Source organism: Heloderma suspectum, chromosome 2, assembly GCF_057233095.1.
Source record: "Heloderma suspectum isolate Gila_16-S chromosome 2, 16-S_ref, whole genome shotgun sequence".
NCBI classification, from domain to species: domain Eukaryota; kingdom Metazoa; phylum Chordata; class Lepidosauria; order Squamata; family Helodermatidae; genus Heloderma; species Heloderma suspectum.
The window spans coordinates 56,595,866-56,616,756 of NC_139459.1; positions in this window are offsets into that span (position 1 = coordinate 56,595,866).

Consider the following 20,891-nt stretch of genomic DNA (forward strand, 5'->3'; position numbering starts at 1 on the left):
GAAAGACGTCATACTCCAAGCTCAGAGGCTGACACCTATCCAATGCAGGCTGAACGGAGCACAGGGGGGGATCCTCTCCTCTGGTTCCAGCTGCCCTGCATTTGCGACTAGTAGGGATGTCAGAGAATTCTGCCACGGATCTCGGTGAGGCCAAATGCCAGTGCATTCGGCCCCCCGAAATCCATGGCGGAACGAAGCCCCCCGCCCCCCCACCCCATGAAAGGCGCACGAAATGGAGCACTTACCTGCTGCCGTTTGTGCTGCTTTGCAAATGGCAGCCGCGCCTGCGGCCGCCATTCACTTCTTCATTATAGCCATGATAGGCTACGTAAATACTTACATAGCCTATCACGGTTAATGCAGGGATGCCATTTGTGTCCCTGCGGAGGCCGTGATAGGCTACATAAATATTTATGTAGCCTATTACGGCAAAAGACAGGGGCGCAAATGGCGGCCACTACGCCATTTGCGCCCCTGTCTTTTGCTGTAATAGGCTACGTAAATATTTACGTAGCCTATCACGGCAAAAAAAAGCGAACACAAATGGCGGCCGCCGTAGCCGCCGCCATTTGCGTTCCTTTTTTTTTTTTTTGCCGTGATAGGCTACATAAATATTTACGTAGCCTATCATGGCAAAATACAGGGACGCAAATGGCGGCGGCTACAGCAGCCGCCATTTGTGTCCCTGTGCAGGCTGCCCAGCGGCCGGATGTCCGGCTGCGGGCGGCCCCAGCCGGCAGCTCTGCAGAGTTGCCGCGGAGTGGAGCCAGCCGGGGAGAATTTCAGGGGGAGGGACGGAGCGCCTCCCCCGCACTGTGAATGTCACCCTTCAAAAAGGTAAGTGACTTTCGTACATCCCTAGCGGCTAGATGTGCCTTTTCGCATGACTAGCTACGGTTTTGGGAGGCAGACCAAAGGGCCCGGAGAGTGATAGGAAGGTGTCTACAGTGGCTTCTGAGATTTCCCCACCCCAGGACTCCCCTCTTTTCACCCTCTCCACACTCTGTTTATGAGCATGGAGACGGCAGTGGCATGGAAAGAACTGCACCAGCTGTGAAGGGCTGAGGGAGGGGGCAGGGAGATCAGTTTCTGGAAATGGTGGCCATATCACTGGGGCTTCGGAACTGGCGGCAGGCAGGATCCGCCAGCAAGGACTTCGCGATAGAGGAGGAGGTAGGAGATCCAATCCTCCACATACTTAGTGGGGCCGGATTCAATAGAATCCGGCTTCATTGGGGTCCGTGGAGGATTTCTCCAACATCCCTATGCCTTTAGAATTCCTTTTAGTGGTATTTTTGAGCTTACCTTGTCATTGTGAGGTGGCAAAGGGTGCTGTGTGTGTTTCTTTCTTTCTGTTACACGTAAAGCCTTCCTGATCTGAAAAAGCCCCATGGGAGAAGTTACCTCCTGACATCTCCAACTGAGCTTTAATTGAAGTGTGGGAAGCTGGGGAGGCTGCTGGCTGTCAGAGACCTGATAGTATAAGGAAAGACAGGACACTTGCACACACTCCTTGGCCACCTCATAAGTAAGGTAAGCACAACAACCCCAAAACTCACCCATGAGAATTTATCTGACATATTCTCCTCCTTTGAACATATTTTCAAAAGCAACCTTTTTTCTATCAAATTGAATGGGAATAGTAAAAAATGTGGAAGTAATGTTTGGCACAGCATCAGTCAGAACCATGACAGTGATACTTTCAAGACTTTAAAGTCTCCTGTCCAACAGGACCAGCCAGATCTGTACACGTGGATCCTGTATTTAAAGAACTAAAAAAGAAAAAGTCACCTAATCCTTCTCCCAAACAGCCAATCAGCAGTATTTTTCTTTTTAAAAAGCAGCTGCACACCCCCAGCCCCAGCTGTTGAACTGGGAGAGGAACTATGTACACATTTGCGTATGTCATTTTCCTATGCAGCTGACTATATATGCATGGATATTTTCCACATTCATATATCCCAAGATGAATCAGAATCCATATATCTTATTGACAAGCTCAGCTTTTAATTTATTTTTGCAGCTCAGAATCAGCAAAGTACTGCATTTTACTCCAGTACCATTTTTTAATCATTTAATAAACAAGATGTCACAATCTAGAACCAATTATATAATTAATCACAAGGATCTCAAATAGATAATTATAGATCTGCATTCATGGGGGAAAATAGCCTACTAGAAATTATTGGATTTCCATTATTTTAAAATGCTGACATGCCCGAGATAAATGAGTTCCTGAAACATAGATTTTTAAAAAAGAAAAGAAAATTGAACGCTGCAGGAACCTGTATTTAGGCTGCAATCCTATGCACACTTACCTGAAAGTAATTCCATTGAACTCAGCAGAGTTTAGTTCTGAAGACATGTGCTATTAATGCATTTATTTAGAAGATGTATGGTGCAATCCTATGCACGTGTGCTCAGAAGTAAGTCCCATTCAATATGAGGCTTAGCAATATCTCTAACAAGAACAGCTTTTGCTGGGCTTGGGACGTCACACGGTTTGACATGAATTACAATATTTCAACAAAGGACTGGCACTGAAAAATAGCAACTTCCACACTCAAAATCAAACACCACAAACATTTGGCCCAACACTAATAGAAACCATAGTTGTACCTATAGAGCATTCCGGAAATATAAAATTAAGCCTTTTCAAATGTGGTTAACCGCTTTCCCTTTTCTAACGTAGAGATCTATTTGCTCAGATGATAAGAAAACAAGTCCTTTGTACTGAGAGGAAATAAGCAGACATTCTCGGTCAGTTTGCCACAGATCAAAGAACATAAGCACTTCCTTGCTAGGTCAGATGAGAGATCAATCTAGTTCAGTACCGCACACAGTACTGAACTCCACAGGAACTACTTCTGACTAGGGATATAGGGATTGTGTAAAATCCATTCCATCTGTGTTTCCTGGATTGTCAGGCACCTTTCATTCCATCATTCACCCAGCCACGGAATCGGATTTTTTTGTTTCCAAATTTGCGCAAATTTGCATCTGTGCAAATTCACACATGCAAAAATGCATAAATTACCCCCAAATGCACATTTTCACGCTTTAGCTTTGGCTATGGGGAAAATGTGCATTTTGGGGTGGGTTTTTTATTTTGCATTTTTTTTTCTACAATGAAGGAAAGCTAGAAAACCAGTCCACAAGTCCGTGGAATCTGCCTAACAGGGGAAAAGCTGGTCCGCTGCAGAAACCACAGGTCAAATTCAAGAAAATCTGAACTCATTTGGTTCTGTTGTGGATTTCTCTGACATCCCTACTTCTGACTACACCTGGAGATTTTGTAGCTGAGGCTGTTAATCGCTGTATGTACTTTCCATTTCGTCACAGAATTGAGATATGAGCTCTACACAAAGAGCCTTTCCTTTCCTGCTTTTCTGCTACATAACCTCTAGGTGATGCTGTGTTATAGTGGAATATCACAATTACACAAGTAGGAAAATATCCTTTCTTCGCTTTCAGAAATAATACTCCATTTCCTCTGCTCTAAAAAAAAAAGTGCTCTTAAAAAACAGAAGCGAAACTGGAGGATCACAACGTGGTCTAAAAAATTTGTAAACAATTTGCAAACTTAAGGCACAATCCTATGCATGTTTAGACAGAAAAAGGGCCTACGACTCCCAGTATGCCCCAACCAGCTGCTGGAACATACTGGGAGTTGTAGGCCCTTTTTCTGTCTAAACATGCATAGGATTGTGGCTTTATTGACTCAGTGATGGAAGGAAGAGTAGAAACACAACTGCCTATTTCACATAGTGTTCCCTTGTCAGTTTAGAATACTATTTTCAAAACTCAGATGTAGCATAAATTAATTTGATGCTACATCTGAGCAAAACTGCTGAGTTCTGTTTCCATTTAGATGCCCAGGCTCCACAAAGCTAAGAGCCAATGTTACGTTCCTTCGTCCTCCCCCTTCGCAATCAACACACTCCAGGAAACAAGGCTTCAGGCTCACTATTAGTAAAGGAATAGGTTTTTTACAAATGCAGATTCTAGGAAACTCTCAGACTGCAATGAATCAGCTAATCTACACATCTACGAATATCAATAGAGGAGCCGAAGTGGAAGTTAGAGAAGTTGTCAGCAGTCTGGGCAAGAACCTCTGGGCCAGACTAGCGGGATGCCACTCCCTTAGGGTGGCTCCCTCCTATTTAGGCTTTCATGAGTGGCCAACCTGGTGGAGTGTCCACCTCTAACGTTTCCTGCTTTGCTCTGCGAGGGACCCTAGTATCCCTCAAGTCAAGCCCCTTGTTCTCTTCCTCCCCCGAAACCTGGGTTCTCATGGTGGAGGAAAAGGCTGTGTGTATTCAGACTGAGCCATCTGTGAGTCTAGGTCTCAGGAGGAAAGCCTTGCCATATCTGAGCTCACTAGGGAGGGTGCCTCCCCCTGTTCTGTCTGTTCCCATTCTGAACCTGAGCTGCTAGACATCTCCACACGCTCAGATTCATTCCTGACAGCCAAGTCCTGAGCTTGCTAGATCAAAGCACAACACTGTGTAATTGTCAATGGGGAGTGCATTTTGCAACACATTTTGCAACACAGCAAGTGCTAATTAGCCAAATGTATTGCACAAGGCCAACCCATTTTCACAGGGCTTGAGCTATGTTGCAAAGTCTTTTGCTTCTGTGTAGCAAGCTGGCTCTGGGACAGCCCAAAATCTACAACCGCTTAGGAAGTGGCTGAAAGTTAGGGGTGTCACAGTGCAAAGCTAAAGGAAGGAGAAGCAACCTTGAAATCTGGAGTTTTCGCCCATGTAGGAGAACTAGAATGCCAGACTACATGTAGAGAATCATATATGTATACGCTGAGAACAAGACGTGCTCATTTTGCACATACGTCTTCAAAACTGTTAAGAGCTAACCTTTCAGCATATCTTTAGATTGATGTCATAGTCTAGTGCCTGCACTTCTCAGAAAACTCAAAATATTTCCACTTTCAAGCTGAATGTTATCACTCAATCTAGCAGCAGCAATCACATTATTTCCGCCTCTTTAAGTACAGGCATGAACGGAATAAGCTATTTTTTCCCTCTCTCTCCTGCTGTGAAGGCTGAAGCTGCTAAAAGTTTCTAAACAGCCTCAGAGTTATCTATGCTATGGTTAGCTCTGAAGTGCTCATCCTTCCTAAAGACAGCATTTTAACGTTGTGATAGGATGAACGCTTTCCATGCAAAAATCCTTTAGAAACACATCGCATTTTCTTTCATATGATAGCAGTTTGTTGCAGGAGGCAGAAGTGAGGCTATGAATATTTAAATTTATGGGGGAATCTTCTGAAACTTGAAAGTGAAAATTGAATGTTTCTACATCCATTTGCTAGTTCACTTTGGTGCTTTAAAGCAAATAATTTGGGGATGCTGATTTTCCTGGCTACAGTCCTGTACACTGCCTCATTACCTTTCATGGGGTCTAAGCATGCCAACGAACAGGACTGCAATCACAGTTTGTCTTGGGGGATAGAGAAACCACTTGGGGACTACTTTAACCTTCATCTTAACAGGTCAGTTCATCTATTAATGTACAAGCCATGGATTATGGCATACATTAAACCAGTTAGATAGCTTATATATAATGGACCATACTCAGTACTTCAAAAACTTAAATAAAGAAGTAGTGACTGAGAAATACTCTAGAGATGGGTCACAGTCATAGAAAAACTATGATCCCATATCAGGTCTATTTTACTTGTTAACAAGAATGAACTCTAAATGCCTAATTAAGATTGTTATATTAATTCATCAATAGCAGGGCAGCAACCTTGAACACATTAAAAACATAAGAAGAGCCATACTGGATCAGACCAAGGGTCCATCTAGTCCAGCATTCTGTTCACATAGTGGCCAACCAGCTGTCGACGCAAAACTTACAAGCAGGACATGAGTGCAAGAGTATCCTTCTGCCCATGTTCTCCAGCAACTGGTGTAGATTTCTCACTTTGGTCAATCAATCAAAGTATACTTTGATCAAATAGATGCACTTTTCTTTGCCAACTATAACATATGAATGAAGGCACATAAGAAACCCTAGCTTATAGATCTGGGATAGGTGGTCCAGGATATAGTTCAGCACAGTGTCCTGTTCTAACCCCTACAAGGGACCACCACAGATAATTCTGAGTAAACAATTTCCTCCTGAGCCCCTGGGACATTCCCCTCTCTTGAGGGATAGAGTTATGTGTACTACACAGCCTTTCCGCACCCTCTACGCTAGCCTTCTGCATCAAGTGTGGTTGAGGATGCACTCCTGTTGCCAGTGTTAAAGTACATCGCAACTGCCAGTCTAGTCGACTTCTGAACATGGAATGGGGTGGGGGGCTCCAGTCTACTTCCTGTATGCTCTGCCTCCATTGCTGGAGAACTGAAGACTCTTAAAGGACCGACACTGAAGATGGCCACTGCTCCTTCCCTCTGCAGTCTCCTGCCTGGTGCTCTCCCTGTGGTATTTGGCTGGTGAGGTACTGTGGGAGGAACTTGGTTCCTCGCACCCAGACAAAGGCACTTACAAGGATCCTGGTGCCAGGTGCTGTGGGATCCAGTTCAGTGGTCCCCTGCCTGCCAACCTCAGTTTCTGTGGACCCCTGGTCACCAGCCTCAGCTCAAGGCCAGGAACCTGGTCCAGCTCCTTAGCCAATGGCACTGTAGCCTCTGACATGGCTGGCTCACCCTCCTCCAAGTCCTGGGCCATGACACATAGGCCCCTGTATCCTTCAGTCTGTCAGTACTACTTTAAGGTTTGTGCTCCTGGAGGTCAAGCAGGATGCGTGTATACACACACACACACACACACACACACACACAAAACGTCTGCATCCCAATCTTCTCCCAAGGAGATCAGAGAAGCCTTTTAGCCACCCAACAACCCTGTGAAGTAAATTAGCCTGAGAGATTATAAATACACCCAAAGAGTTGAGTGGGAACTCCCCATACCCAAACTCTACACCGTTGCTACTACACTATTATTTCCCAACTGTCCCTCCTCATTCCAGGCTACCCTTAGGGAGTCAAGCAGCTCCCCGGAGATAAAATTAAACAATGTGATATAGTAGATGGGATAATGATGTATGTTTCCAAATGAGAGAAAAGAGCTCCTGAAGTCACTTCTTATCTAAGGAAGTTTTTTCATTTGGGAAGGGTTCCCCCCCACCCACCCCCAGTGATCACAACAGCAGACAATTCCAAAACTACTTACTTTTCCAATATCATACATAAATCCCCATCTCATTTTGGCATATTTCCATTCAGATTTCATTTAGAAGCATGAATTAAGGCTAAAATGCTCCTACTTTTCAGTCCTTGAGAGATGGAGATACTGTATATCTTTGTCAATGCACTGTGATATTCACTATCTCTTATTTTTCATGCTTCACTGAACAATATTTTTTTAAAGAAAAATCAAGAGTTGTTGCAGAGTTGACAGGAATTAAAGGACATGCAGTACTACCATTATCCATGGAATTCTAACCTGGGCCTATATTCTCTCCTATGCTATATTGTAGGGATGTCAGAGAATTCCGCGAGGGATCTCAGTGGGGCCGAATGCCAGTGCATTCGACCCCCCGAAATCTGTCACGGAACGAAGTCCCCACCGCCCCCACCCCACGAAAGGCACACAAAATGGAGCACTTACCTGCTCCCGTCCACGCTGCTTTGCAAATGGCAGCCGTCCTGCGGCCACCATTCGCTTCGTCTTCATAATCGTGATAGGCTATGTAAATACTTACATAGCCTATCATGGCAGGGGGGGAAAAAACCCAGCGTACGCAAATGGCGGTGGCTACCGCCATTTGCGTATGCTGCGGGCTTTTCCCCCTGCCATGATAGGCTATGTAAGTATTTACGTAGCCTATCACGGCAGGGGGAAAAAAACCCAGCATACGCAAATGGTGGCGGCTACCGCCATTTGAGTACACTGGGGTTTTTCCCCCTGCCGTGATAGGCTACGTAAATATTTATGTAGCCTATCACGGCTCAATACAGGGACGCAAATGGCGGCGGCTACGACAGCCGCCATTTGTGTCCCTTCAGGGCTGCCCAGTGGCCGGATGTCCGGCTGCGGGCGGCTGGGGCTGGCCGGCAGCTCCGCGGCTTGGCCGCGGAGTGGAGCCAGCCAGGCAGGATTCCGGGGGGGGGAGGACCGGATCGCCTCCCCCCCATCGAGGATTCTGGGGGGGGGACGGAGCGCCTCCCCCTCCCCACGGATTGCCCGGTGCGGAACCAGGTAGGTGTTTCGGACATCCCTACCATACTGTAGGGCTTAGGAAGTACTTACTCCATGTTCTGGCTGCAATGAAGCCTTTCCTTGTGCCAATTCAGTACTCAGGGAGCATAATATTTAAAATCTCCTTATCATATATACATCTCCTTGGTCATGGCACCTGGACTAACGCTGGTTGATGGCATCCCTTTTTCTTCCTTTTTTTTGTGTGTGTTTTTTAAACATTCTTCCTTAAGTAGTTGGCATGCTGCAAAGCAAAGTGCTGGCTGAGGCTGCAGTCACCCACCATCTTCATTTTCCCAGAATATCAGGGGTCCAGAGGCATTCTGGGGAAAAGATGGCAGGTGGCTCCAGCTTTGGCTGGTGCTTTGCAGTGCAATAGCTATAGTAAAAACTTTTAGAACGTAGAAAGAAAGAAAGAAAGAAAGAAAGAAAGAAAGAAAGCAAGCAAGCAAGCAAGCAAGCTGCCTGTGGCCACCTAGTAGACCTACTCATCAGGCCAATAGGGTGGTGGCTCCCAGATGGCACCTTTCACAAGACCCCTCAAACCTGGCACCACCCTGGTCTTACCCTCCCAATATATTGGGTGAAGACCTCATCACCCAATATATTGCTGCCCATGACATTTGCTTTTCCAGCTCCACCACCCTCAGTGAATGTCTGTCGTTCCCTTAAACAGCATGTGCGCATATACAGGTACACAGATGCATACGTGCACATATACACACATGCACACTCATTCATTCTCTCTCTCTCTCTCTGTCACACACACACACACACACACACATCAGAGATCCTGGCAGGGAAATCAACCGGGGGGAGGGGGATTTGACAGTGTGGGGGCATAGTAAAAGCCACAGGTTTTGCATTCTTGGTCTACAGTGCTACAGCACTAGTACATGTCCAGAACCAAAGTTCAATCCACAAAAAATATAGTATGTATAAATTTTGCTCTTGAAAAATTTGTGATAATAGTGGCTGTTCATGTGCTTTTAAATTATATTCCTGTGATATGGGGATTAACAGATGGGCAGCAAAAGTGGACACGGAGAGCCCTTACAGTTGCAAAGAGACTTATACTTCAAGCTTGGAAGGATAAACACTACCTATCATTCAAGAAGATCTTACTGTTCTTGCTGTATTTGAATGTGTATCTTACAGTCGTCAATTTCATTTGGATACATATTTAGATATATAGTCTGCTTATATGATCATAGAATCATAGAATAGTAGGGTTGGAAGGGGCCTATAAGACCACCGAGTCCAACCCCCTGCTCAATGCAGGAAGCTAAGTCAGAGCATCCCTAACAGATGGCTGTCCAGCCTCATCTTGAATGCCTCCAGTGTGGGAGAGCCCACCACCTCCCTAGGTAATTGGTTCCATTGTCGTATTGCTCTAACAGTCAGGAAGTTTTCCTGCTGTTCAGCCAGAATCTGGCTTCCTGTAATTTGAGCCCATTATTCCGTGTCCTGCACTCTGGGATGATCGAGAAGAGATCCTGGTAGGGATGTACGAAAGTCACTTACCTTGCCCGAAATTTGATTCGTGGGGGGGGGAGGTGCTCCGTCCCTCCCCCCGAAATTCTGGCTGGGGGGGACACGCCCCGTCCCTCCCCCCAAAAATTCTGGCCGGCGGGGAGGCGCCCCGTCCCTCCCGCCGTGAATCCTGGCTGGCCGGGAATGCAAATGGCGGCGGCCATAGCCGCTGCCATTTGCATCCCTGCAATCAGCCGTGGTAGGCTTTGTAAATGTTTACGTAGCCTATCACGGCTGAGTAAAAAACAAAAAACAAAAAACGCGTGTAAGCAAATGGCGGCGCCCATGTGCGCCGCCATTTGCGTTCCTTATTTTGGCACGTCCAGTCTACGTAAACATTTACGTAGACTACGGCGAAAATAAGGGGAATGGAAATAGCGTAGCGTCTATGCTATTTGCGTTCCCCTTATTTTCGCCATAGTCTACGTAAATGTTTACGTAGACTAGACGTGCCAAAATAAGGAACGCAAATGGCAGCGCCCATGTGCTCCGCCATGTGCGTATGCACGGTTTTTGTTTTTACTCAGCAGTGATAGGCTATGTAAACATTTACGTAGCCTATCACAGTATTTTTTTAAAATCTAGCCATGATAGGCTACGTAAATCTTTACGTAGCCTATCACGTTTTTTGGGTTTTTGGTTTTTTTTACTGGAAATGGCAGTGGCGGCAGCCGGTCGGAAGACCGGCAGCCGCCGCCGCCGCACCGCTGCCGCACCGCTGCCGAACAGCCGCCGGAGCCGCTGCCGCCAGGGACATTCGCACAAGGTAAGTCCCGTCCTGGGGGGGGGCAGACCGTTTCGCCACCGATTTCGGGGGGCCGAATGCGCTGGCATTCGGCCTCCTCAAGATTCGTGGTGAAATTCTCTGACATCCCTAGATCCTGGCCTTCCTCTCTGTGACAACCTTTCAAGTACTTGAAGAACGCTATCATATATCCCCTCAGTCTTCTCTTCTCAAGGCAGAAGGGTCAAATCCTCCCTCCCTGCCACACACACAAACACACACCCTTTTCTTTCTTTCTTTTTTTATTGAATGACTCATCTGAGCAAAGCGCTGGATGTGCCTGATCTTGTCTGATCTCGGAAGCTAAGCAGGGTCAGCTCTAGATGGGGAACTGCCTGGGAATCAGGCTTCCTGCACTGAGCAGGGGGTTGGACTCAATGGTCCTGTAGGCCCCTTCCAACCCTAAGATTCTATGATTGTGTATGACTATGTTTAAACTATGTTCTTCCTTTTTTCTTTTCTTTTTTGTGACTCCCCCTTTCTTTCGTTGTTGTTGTTCTTGTTATATTTGCAAATACAAAATATTTCCAAAATAAATATAATATATAAAAGATGAGTGAAGAAATTCAACGACAAGCCCCCACTCCTATGTAGATCATAGAATCATAGAATCACAGAATAGTAGGGCTGGAAGGGGCCTACAAGGCCATCGAGTCCAACCCCCTGCTCAATGCAGGAATCCAAGTCAGAGCATCCCTGACAAATGGCTGTCTAGCTTCCTCTTGAACGCCTCCAGTGTGGGAGAGCCCACCACCTCCCTAGGTAATTGGTTCCATTGTCGTATTGCTCTAACAGTCAGGAAGTTTTCCTGCTGTTCAGCCAGAATCTGGCTTCCTGTAATTTGAGCCCATTATTCCGTGTCCTGCACTCTGGGATGATCGAGAAGAGATCCTGGTAGGGATGTACGAAAGTCACTTACCTTGCCCGAAATTTGATTCGTGGGGGGGGGAGGTGCTCCGTCCCTCCCCCCGAAATTCTGGCTGGGGGGGACACGCCCCGTCCCTCCCCCCAAAAATTCTGGCCGGCGGGGAGGCGCCCCGTCCCTCCCGCCGTGAATCCTGGCTGGCCGGGAATGCAAATGGCGGCGGCCATAGCCGCTGCCATTTGCATCCCTGCAATCAGCCGTGGTAGGCTTTGTAAATGTTTACGTAGCCTATCACGGCTGAGTAAAAAACAAAAAACAAAAAACAAAAAACGCGTGTAAGCAAATGGCGGCGCCCATGTGCACCGCCATTTGCGTTCCTTATTTTGGCACGTCCAGTCTACGTAAACATTTACGTAGACTACGGCGAAAATAAGGGGAATGGAAATAGCGTAGCGTCTATGCTATTTGCGTTCCCCTTATTTTCGCCATAGTCTACGTAAATGTTTACGTAGACTAGACGTGCCAAAATAAGGAACGCAAATGGCAGCGCCCATGTGCTCCGCCATGTGCGTATGCACGGTTTTTGTTTTTGTTTTTACTCAGCAGTGATAGGCTATGTAAACATTTACGTAGCCTATCACAGTATTTTTTTAAAATCTAGCCATGATAGGCTACGTAAATCTTTACGTAGCCTATCACGTTTTTTGGGTTTTTGGTTTTTTTTACTGGAAATGGCAGTGGCGGCAGCCGGTCGGAAGACCGGCAGCCGCCGCCGCCGCACCGCTGCCGCACCGCTGCCGAACAGCCGCCGGAGCCGCTGCCGCCAGGGACATTCGCACAAGGTAAGTCCCGTCCTGGGGGGGGGCAGACCGTTTCGCCACCGATTTCGGGGGGCCGAATGCGCTGGCATTCGGCCTCCTCAAGATTCGTGGTGAAATTCTCTGACATCCCTAGATCCTGGCCTTCCTCTCTGTGACAACCTTTCAAGTACTTGAAGAACGCTATCATATATCCCCTCAGTCTTCTCTTCTCAAGGCAGAAGGGTCAAATCCTCCCTCCCTGCCACACACACAAACACACACCCTTTTCTTTCTTTCTTTTTTTATTGAATGACTCATCTGAGCAAAGCGCTGGATGTGCCTGATCTTGTCTGATCTCGGAAGCTAAGCAGGGTCAGCTCTAGATGGGGAACTGCCTGGGAATCAGGCTTCCTGCACTGAGCAGGGGGTTGGACTCAATGGTCCTGTAGGCCCCTTCCAACCCTAAGATTCTATGATTGTGTATGACTATGTTTAAACTATGTTCTTCCTTTTTTCTTTTCTTTTTTGTGACTCCCCCTTTCTTTCGTTGTTGTTGTTCTTGTTATATTTGCAAATACAAAATATTTCCAAAATAAATATAATATATAAAAGATGAGTGAAGAAATTCAACGACAAGCCCCCACTCCTATGTAGATCATAGAATCATAGAATCACAGAATAGTAGGGCTGGAAGGGGCCTACAAGGCCATCGAGTCCAACCCCCTGCTCAATGCAGGAATCCAAGTCAGAGCATCCCTGACAAATGGCTGTCTAGCTTCCTCTTGAACGCCTCCAGTGTGGGAGAGCCCACCACCTCCCTAGGTAATTGGTTCCATTGTCGTATTGCTCTAACAGTCAGGAAGTTTTCCTGCTGTTCAGCCAGAATCTGGCTTCCTGTAATTTGAGCCCATTATTCCGTGTCCTGCACTCTGGGATGATCGAGAAGAGATCCTGGTAGGGATGTACGAAAGTCACTTACCTTGCCCGAAATTTGATTCGTGGGGGGGGGAGGTGCTCCGTCCCTCCCCCCGAAATTCTGGCTGGGGGGGACACGCCCCGTCCCTCCCCCCAAAAATTCTGGCCGGCGGGGAGGCGCCCCGTCCCTCCCGCCGTGAATCCTGGCTGGCCGGGAATGCAAATGGCGGCGGCCATAGCCGCTGCCATTTGCATCCCTGCAATCAGCCGTGGTAGGCTTTGTAAATGTTTACGTAGCCTATCACGGCTGAGTAAAAAACAAAAAACAAAAAACAAAAAACGCGTGTAAGCAAATGGCGGCGCCCATGTGCACCGCCATTTGCGTTCCTTATTTTGGCACGTCCAGTCTACGTAAACATTTACGTAGACTACGGCGAAAATAAGGGGAATGGAAATAGCGTAGCGTCTATGCTATTTGCGTTCCCCTTATTTTCGCCATAGTCTACGTAAATGTTTACGTAGACTAGACGTGCCAAAATAAGGAACGCAAATGGCAGCGCCCATGTGCTCCGCCATGTGCGTATGCACGGTTTTTGTTTTTGTTTTTACTCAGCAGTGATAGGCTATGTAAACATTTACGTAGCCTATCACAGTATTTTTTTAAAATCTAGCCATGATAGGCTACGTAAATCTTTACGTAGCCTATCACGTTTTTTGGGTTTTTGGTTTTTTTTACTGGAAATGGCAGTGGCGGCAGCCGGTCGGAAGACCGGCAGCCGCCGCCGCCGCACCGCTGCCGCACCGCTGCCGAACAGCCGCCGGAGCCGCTGCCGCCAGGGACATTCGCACAAGGTAAGTCCCGTCCTGGGGGGGGGCAGACCGTTTCGCCACCGATTTCGGGGGGCCGAATGTGCTGGCATTCGGCCTCCTCGAGATTCGTGGTGAAATTCTCTGACATCCCTAGATCCTGGCCTTCCTCTCTGTGACAACCTTTCAAGTACTTGAAGAACGCTATCATATATCCCCTCAGTCTTCTCTTCTCAAGGCAGAAGGGTCAAATCCTCCCTCCCTGCCACACACACAAACACACACCCTTTTCTTTCTTTCTTTTTTTATTGAATGACTCATCTGAGCAAAGCGCTGGATGTGCCTGATCTTGTCTGATCTCGGAAGCTAAGCAGGGTCAGCTCTAGATGGGGAACTGCCTGGGAATCAGGCTTCCTGCACTGAGCAGGGGGTTGGACTCAATGGTCCTGTAGGCCCCTTCCAACCCTAAGATTCTATGATTGTGTATGACTATGTTTAAACTATGTTCTTCCTTTTTTCTTTTCTTTTTTGTGACTCCCCCTTTCTTTTGTTGTTGTTGTTCTTGTTATATTTGCAAATACAAAATATTTCCAAAATAAATATAATATATAAAAGATGAGTGAAGAAATTCAACGACAAGCCCCCACTCCTATGTAGATCATAGAATCATAGAATCACAGAATAGTAGGGCTGGAAGGGGCCTACAAGGCCATCGAGTCCAACCCCCTGCTCAATGCAGGAATCCAAGTCAGAGCATCCCTGACAAATGGCTGTCTAGCTTCCTCTTGAACGCCTCCAGTGTGGGAGAGCCCACCACCTCCCTAGGTAATTGGTTCCATTGTCGTATTGCTCTAACAGTCAGGAAGTTTTCCTGCTGTTCAGCCAGAATCTGGCTTCCTGTAATTTGAGCCCATTATTCCGTGTCCTGCACTCTGGGATGATCAAGAAGAGATCCTGGCCTTCTTCTCTGTGACAACCTTTCAAGTACTTGAAGAGCACTATCATATCTCCCCTCAGTCATCTCTTCTCAAGGCTAAACATGCCCAGTTCTTTCAGTCTCTCTTCAGAGGGCTTTGTTTGCAGTCCCCTGATCATCTTTGTTGCCCTCCTCTGAACCCTCTCCAGTTTGTCTGCATCCTTCTTCAAGTGTGGTGCCCAGAACTGGACACAGTACTCCAGATGAGGCCTAACCAATGCTGCTGAGTAGAGGGGAACTAGTACTTCCTGGGATTTGGAAGCTATGCTTCTATTAATGCAGCCCAAAATAGCATTTGCCTTTTTTGCAGCCACATCACATTGTTGGCTCATATTCAGCTTGTGATCGACAACAGTTCCAAGATCCTTCTCGCTTGTAGTGTTGTTGAGTCACGTATCCCCCATCTTGTAACTGTGCTGAGTCTGATTCTGTAGCCAACTGTGGATCCACCGGATTGCTGTTTCATCTAGCCCACTTGGAGCTAGTTTGCTCATCAGGATATCATTGGGCACTTTGTCGAAAGCTTTGCTGAAGTTGAGGTATATGATGTCTACAGCATTCCCACGGTCCACAAGGGAGGTGACTTGATCAAAAAATGAGATCAGATTCATCTGGCAGGACTTGTTTTTGACAAATCCATGTTGGCTTCGAGTAATCACGGCATTGTTGTCAAGGTGCTTCCAGATGGATTGCTTTATCATCTGCTCCAGAATTTTCCCAGGGCTTGATATCAGACTGACTGGTCTGTCGTTCCCCGGTTCCTCATTTTTACCCCTTAGATAGGGACAACGTTAGCCCTCCTCTAGTCATCTGGCACTTCCCCCATCCTCCATGATTTCTCAAAGAGAATAGACAGCAGTTCTGAGTGTTCTTCTGCCAGTTCCTTTATTACTCTAGGATGCAGTTCATCTGGCCCTGGAGATTTGAACTCATGCAAAGTAATTAGGTGTTCCTTGACCATATGCCTCTCGATCTCAAGCTGCAATCTTGCCCCTTCAGCCTGTACTTTGCCTTTGCCAGGGAGGTCATAGACCCTCTTTTGGGAAAAGACTGAGCCAAAGTAGGAATTGAGCACCTCTGCCTTTTCTTTGTCATCTGTTATCGTTTTGCCATCCTTATTTAATAGCTGAACAACCATTTCTTTCCCCTGCCTTTTACTATGCACGTAGCTGAAGAAAGCCTTTTGGTTGTTTTTAGCATCCCTTCCTAACCTCAGCTCGTTCTCAGCTTTAGCCTTCCTGACACCATCCCTGCAATTCTGTGCTACCTGCTTGTACTCTTCCTTTGTTGCTTGGCCTTCTTTCCACTTCCTATATGTGTCCTTTTTTGTTTTCAGGTCATACCTAAGCTTTTTGTGAAGCCACATTGGCTTCTTCTGTTGTCTTCCACCTTTTCTTCTTGTTGGAATTGTTTGTGATTGTGCCTTGAGAATTTCCTTTTTTAAAAGCTCCCACCCATCTTGGACTTCTTTTCTCGTTAGCGTCGCTTGCCATGGGACCTTACTGATCATTGTTCTAAGTTTATTAAAATCAGCTTCCTAAAATCCTGGGTACGCGTTTGACTACACTCGGCTTTTGCTTCCCTTAGAACCAAGAACTCAAGTACAACACGGTCGCTTTCCCCCAGAGTTCCTGTAACTGCTACTTTATCCACTAAGTCATCTCTGTTGGTTAGGATCAAGTCAAGGATAGCCGATCCTCTAGTTCCTTCCTCTATTTTCTGTAGTACGAAGTTATCCACCATACAAGTCAGGAATTTCCTGGAGGGGCCATGTTTTGCAGAATTTGTCCCCCAACAAATATCGGGGAAATTGAAGTCCCACATTACTACTACATCATGCTTCCTTAAAACATTGGCTATTTGCTTTTCAAAACTTTCATCCTCGTCTTCTCCTTGATTGGGTGGCCGGTACTAGACTCCGACCACCAGGTTCCTTTTATTCTTTGCTCCATTTATTTCAACCCAGATGCTCTTGATGGGGCTACCAAGCTCATCCTCCTGTATTTCTGTGCAGGGATATGTATTTTTCACATACAGTGCAACCCCACCCCCCTTTCTGTTCCTCCTTTTCTTTTTGAACAAGTTATATCCTTCAATTGCTGTATTCCAGTCATGAGAGTCATCCCACCAAGTCTCAGTTATACCTATCAAGTCATAATTTCCCTCCTGTATTAAGAGTTCCAGTTCATTCTGTTTGTTTCCCATACTCTGGGCATTAGTATATAGACATCGAAGACCATGTGCTTCATAGTCTGGCTTTCTTCCTACATGTGTCTGAAGACTATTATTGGGTGCTATCAGAGCTGTTCTCTCCGTTGCAGTGCATGCGCCTACATCCATTGTTACTCCCAACATTACATTTCCCTTCCCCGTAGGATTCAGTTTAATGCCCTTCTGATGGGGTTCTTCATGCTGTGGCCAAACACATTCTTCCCATCCTTTGTGAGGTTCAACCCATCCCTTGCCAATAGCCCATCTTCGAGGAAGTATAGCCCGTGGTCCCAGAATCCAAATCTCTCTCGTCAGCACCACCTTCATAGCCAGTCATTCACCCGGAGTATTTTTCGTTCCCTTTCTATCCCTCTTCTAACTACTGGAAGGATGAATGAGAAAACTATCTGGGCCCCAAAGTTCTTGAGTTTCCTTCCCAAAGCTTCAAAGTCTGACGTGATTTCTTCGTAGCTCCGCTTGGCGGTATCATTTGTTCCCACATGGATGAGAAGAAAGAGATACCTGTCAGTGGGCTTTATGAGTGCAGGCAACCCTTCAGTCACGTCTCTAATCCACCCTCCCGGGAGACAGCATACCTGGCGATTCCACGGGTCTTTGCGACATACTTGGGTCTCGATCCCACACAGCAAGGAGTCTCCCACTACTGCCACTTTTCTCTTCTTCTTGTTGTAGGCCTGGGTTTCATCTAGGGATGGTGGAGAATTTCTCCCCGAAACTTCGGGGGGCCGAGCGCCAACGTGTTTGGCCCCCCGAACAAGTTTCGGGGAGAAATTCTCCGCACCCCCCCGCACCCCGCACCCCCCCCTGGGACGGGACTTACCTTTGCAGAATGTTCCTCCCGGCGGCGGGTCCGGCCGGCGGTTCGTCGGGTCTTCGTCAGGGGCGGGGGCGGCAGCTGATCTTTCGACCGGCTGCCGCCGCCGCCATTGCAATAAAAGAAAAAAAAACAAAAACGCCCCCGTGATAGGCTACGTGACGATTAACGTAGCCTATCACGGCTAGATTTGCAAAGTCAGCCGTGATAGGCTACGTAAATCGTCACTTAGCCTATCACGGGTGACTTTAGAAAAAAAAAGCGCGTACAGATAATGGCGGCCCCCATAGGGAGCCGCCATTCCCGTTCCTTATTTGGTCGCTGTAGTCTACGTAAATGTTTACGTAGACTACGGCGAAAATAAGGGCAACTCCTGTTTGCTCCCCCTGTTCACTCACTCTGGTTGCTCGCTCTCTGGGAGTTTGCTTGCTTGCTTCTGTAGTCCCTGGACCAGCTGGAGCAGCTTCCTCTGCTCTGCTCTGCTCTGCTCTGCTCAGCTGGGAGGCGGGAAACAGACTGAAGCTTCCCGCCCACTCAGCTGCTGGGAGTACTCAGGCCTAGGGATGTCAGAGAATTTTGCCACAAATCTCGGGGAGGCCGAATGCCAGTGCATTCGGCCCCCCAAAATCGGTGGTGAAATGGTCTACCCCCCCCGGGATGGGACTTACCTTGGGCGAATCTCCCTGGCGGCGGCGGCTCCGGCGGCGGTTCGGCAGCAGTTCGGAAGTGGCAGCTGCGGCGGCCGGTCTTCCAACCAGCTGCCGCCGCTGCCATTTCCAAGTAAAAAAAAAGCGTGATAGGCTATGTAAAGATTTACGTAGCCTATCACGGCTAGATTTTTAAAAAATACCGTGATAGGCTACGTAAATGTTTACGTAGCCTATCACGGCTGAGTTAAAAAAACACAAAAAAATGCATGTACGCAAATGGCGGCGCCCATGGGCGCCACCATTTGCGTTCCTTATTTTGGCACGTCTAATCTACATAAACATGTACGTAGACTATGGCGAAAATAAGATGCGTAGCATCTACGCTATTTGCGTTCCCCTTATTTTCGCCGTAGTCTATGTAAATGTTTATGTAGACTAGACGTGCCAAAATAAGGAACGCAAATAGCGTAGACGCTACGCTATTTGCGTTCCCCTTATTTTCGCCGTAGTCTACGTAAATGTTTGCATACATTTGCGTACGCGCGGTTTTTTGTGTTTTTTTTAACTCAGCCGTAATAGGCTATGTAAACATTTATGTAGCCTATCACGGCTGACTGCAGGGACGCAAATGGCGGCGGCTATGGCCGCCGCCATTTGCAGACCCGGCCGGCCAGGATTCATGGTGGGAGGGACAGGGTGCCTCCCCCCCCAGCCAGAATTTCGGGGGGAGGGATGGAGCGCCTCCCCCCCACCGCGAATCAAATTTCAGAAAAGGTAAGTGACTTTCGTACATCCTTACTCAGGCCACACACTCCCAATTCAGTTGGAGCTCTCAGAAGCACCTGGTGAGCTCACAGCCACTCAGAAGGGTAAAGGGCAGCCCCCTGGGCTTCCTGCAGCCCATTTACCTCTTAGCCTCTGTCTCCTTTGTCTCCTTTGTCTCTTCTACCACTACAACTCCCCTGGCCAACTCCTGTTTGCTCCCCCTGTCCGCTTGCTCTGGTCGCTCGCTTTCTGGGAGCTTGCTTGCTTCTGTAGTCCCTGGACCAGCTGGAGCAGCTTGCTCTGCTCTCCTCTGCTCAGCTGGGAGGCAGGAAACAAGATGTCACTACATATGGGAGATAAAGACTAGCAGAACTATTGAAAAGACAAAGCAGCATAGATATCATTCATATGACAAATAGACAACATGTCATTTTTATTTTTAGAAGAGGATAGTAAGCTGAAGGAAATACGTTGTATTCCTGTGAGGCTGGCAGATATAGTGGCCTAGGATTATTGTTATTATTAGCATACAGATGTGTTTAGGCTATCCTGGAAAAGATTTAGTAAATTTTAGTTTGCTTTACATTTGGTATTGAATTGCTTTCATTTCCCTCTTACTCAATCTCAGACTACTTGTTAGAAAAGCCCAAGAACTAAGGTTCAGGTATCTTCCGAAAAAAGCCATTTCATGAAAGAAATAATTTCCCTGAAGAGATGGAACATCCTGTACTAGGTGTTGCAAGTAATTGCAAAACATAATGAGATCCTGTCTAAGAAGAGTAAATTATAGCAAAAATGATTCTAATCAGCTGATAACCAATAATAAAGATAGAAGACCATGATGGCAAAGGGAAACTACTTCCAGGAACTTCCTATTTGCGGTTATCCTGAAAGCTAGAGAGGTGACAAACCCTTCCTTTCAAAGGATTAATATGATGTTAATAATCCAAGGGAGCAGGTTGTCTAATATAACCTAATAGTGTAGTGTCAGTGGAGGCTGGTGGCTCTGATTTTGGTGGAGTTGTGCATCCACTCTGCATTCCAGTCAGAACCAGCCAGTACTCTAAAGGAGCTATCCAAGGTGCTGAAACTAATTTGGGGATAAGGTTCAACACCTTGGATAGATCCTTTAGAGTTCTGGGTGGTTCTGACTGAAACCCAGAATGGATTTACAGCCCCACCAAGATCAGAGCCACCAGCCTCTGCTGTGTAGTGTACACTAATAGAACTTTGCATGTATCCAACTAATGTCTTAAATACATTTCCTCCCTATCCATAAAGGTCTCACAAACTGAATTGTGAACCTTTAATAATGAGAAGACAGTTGCATTCCCTCTCATCTTCTCCCTCTGCAAAAATGTGAAGCAAAAAAGAGATGTGTGGTCTTATAAACATTTGGCGGGGGGGGGAGGGATTGAGGCCTGCTTCACTGGTGACACATTGCCAGGGTAGGCATGGATAGGCATGCTCGGGCACCTGCCACGGGCCCACACCCCAGCAGAGGCCCACTGATAAGAGCTC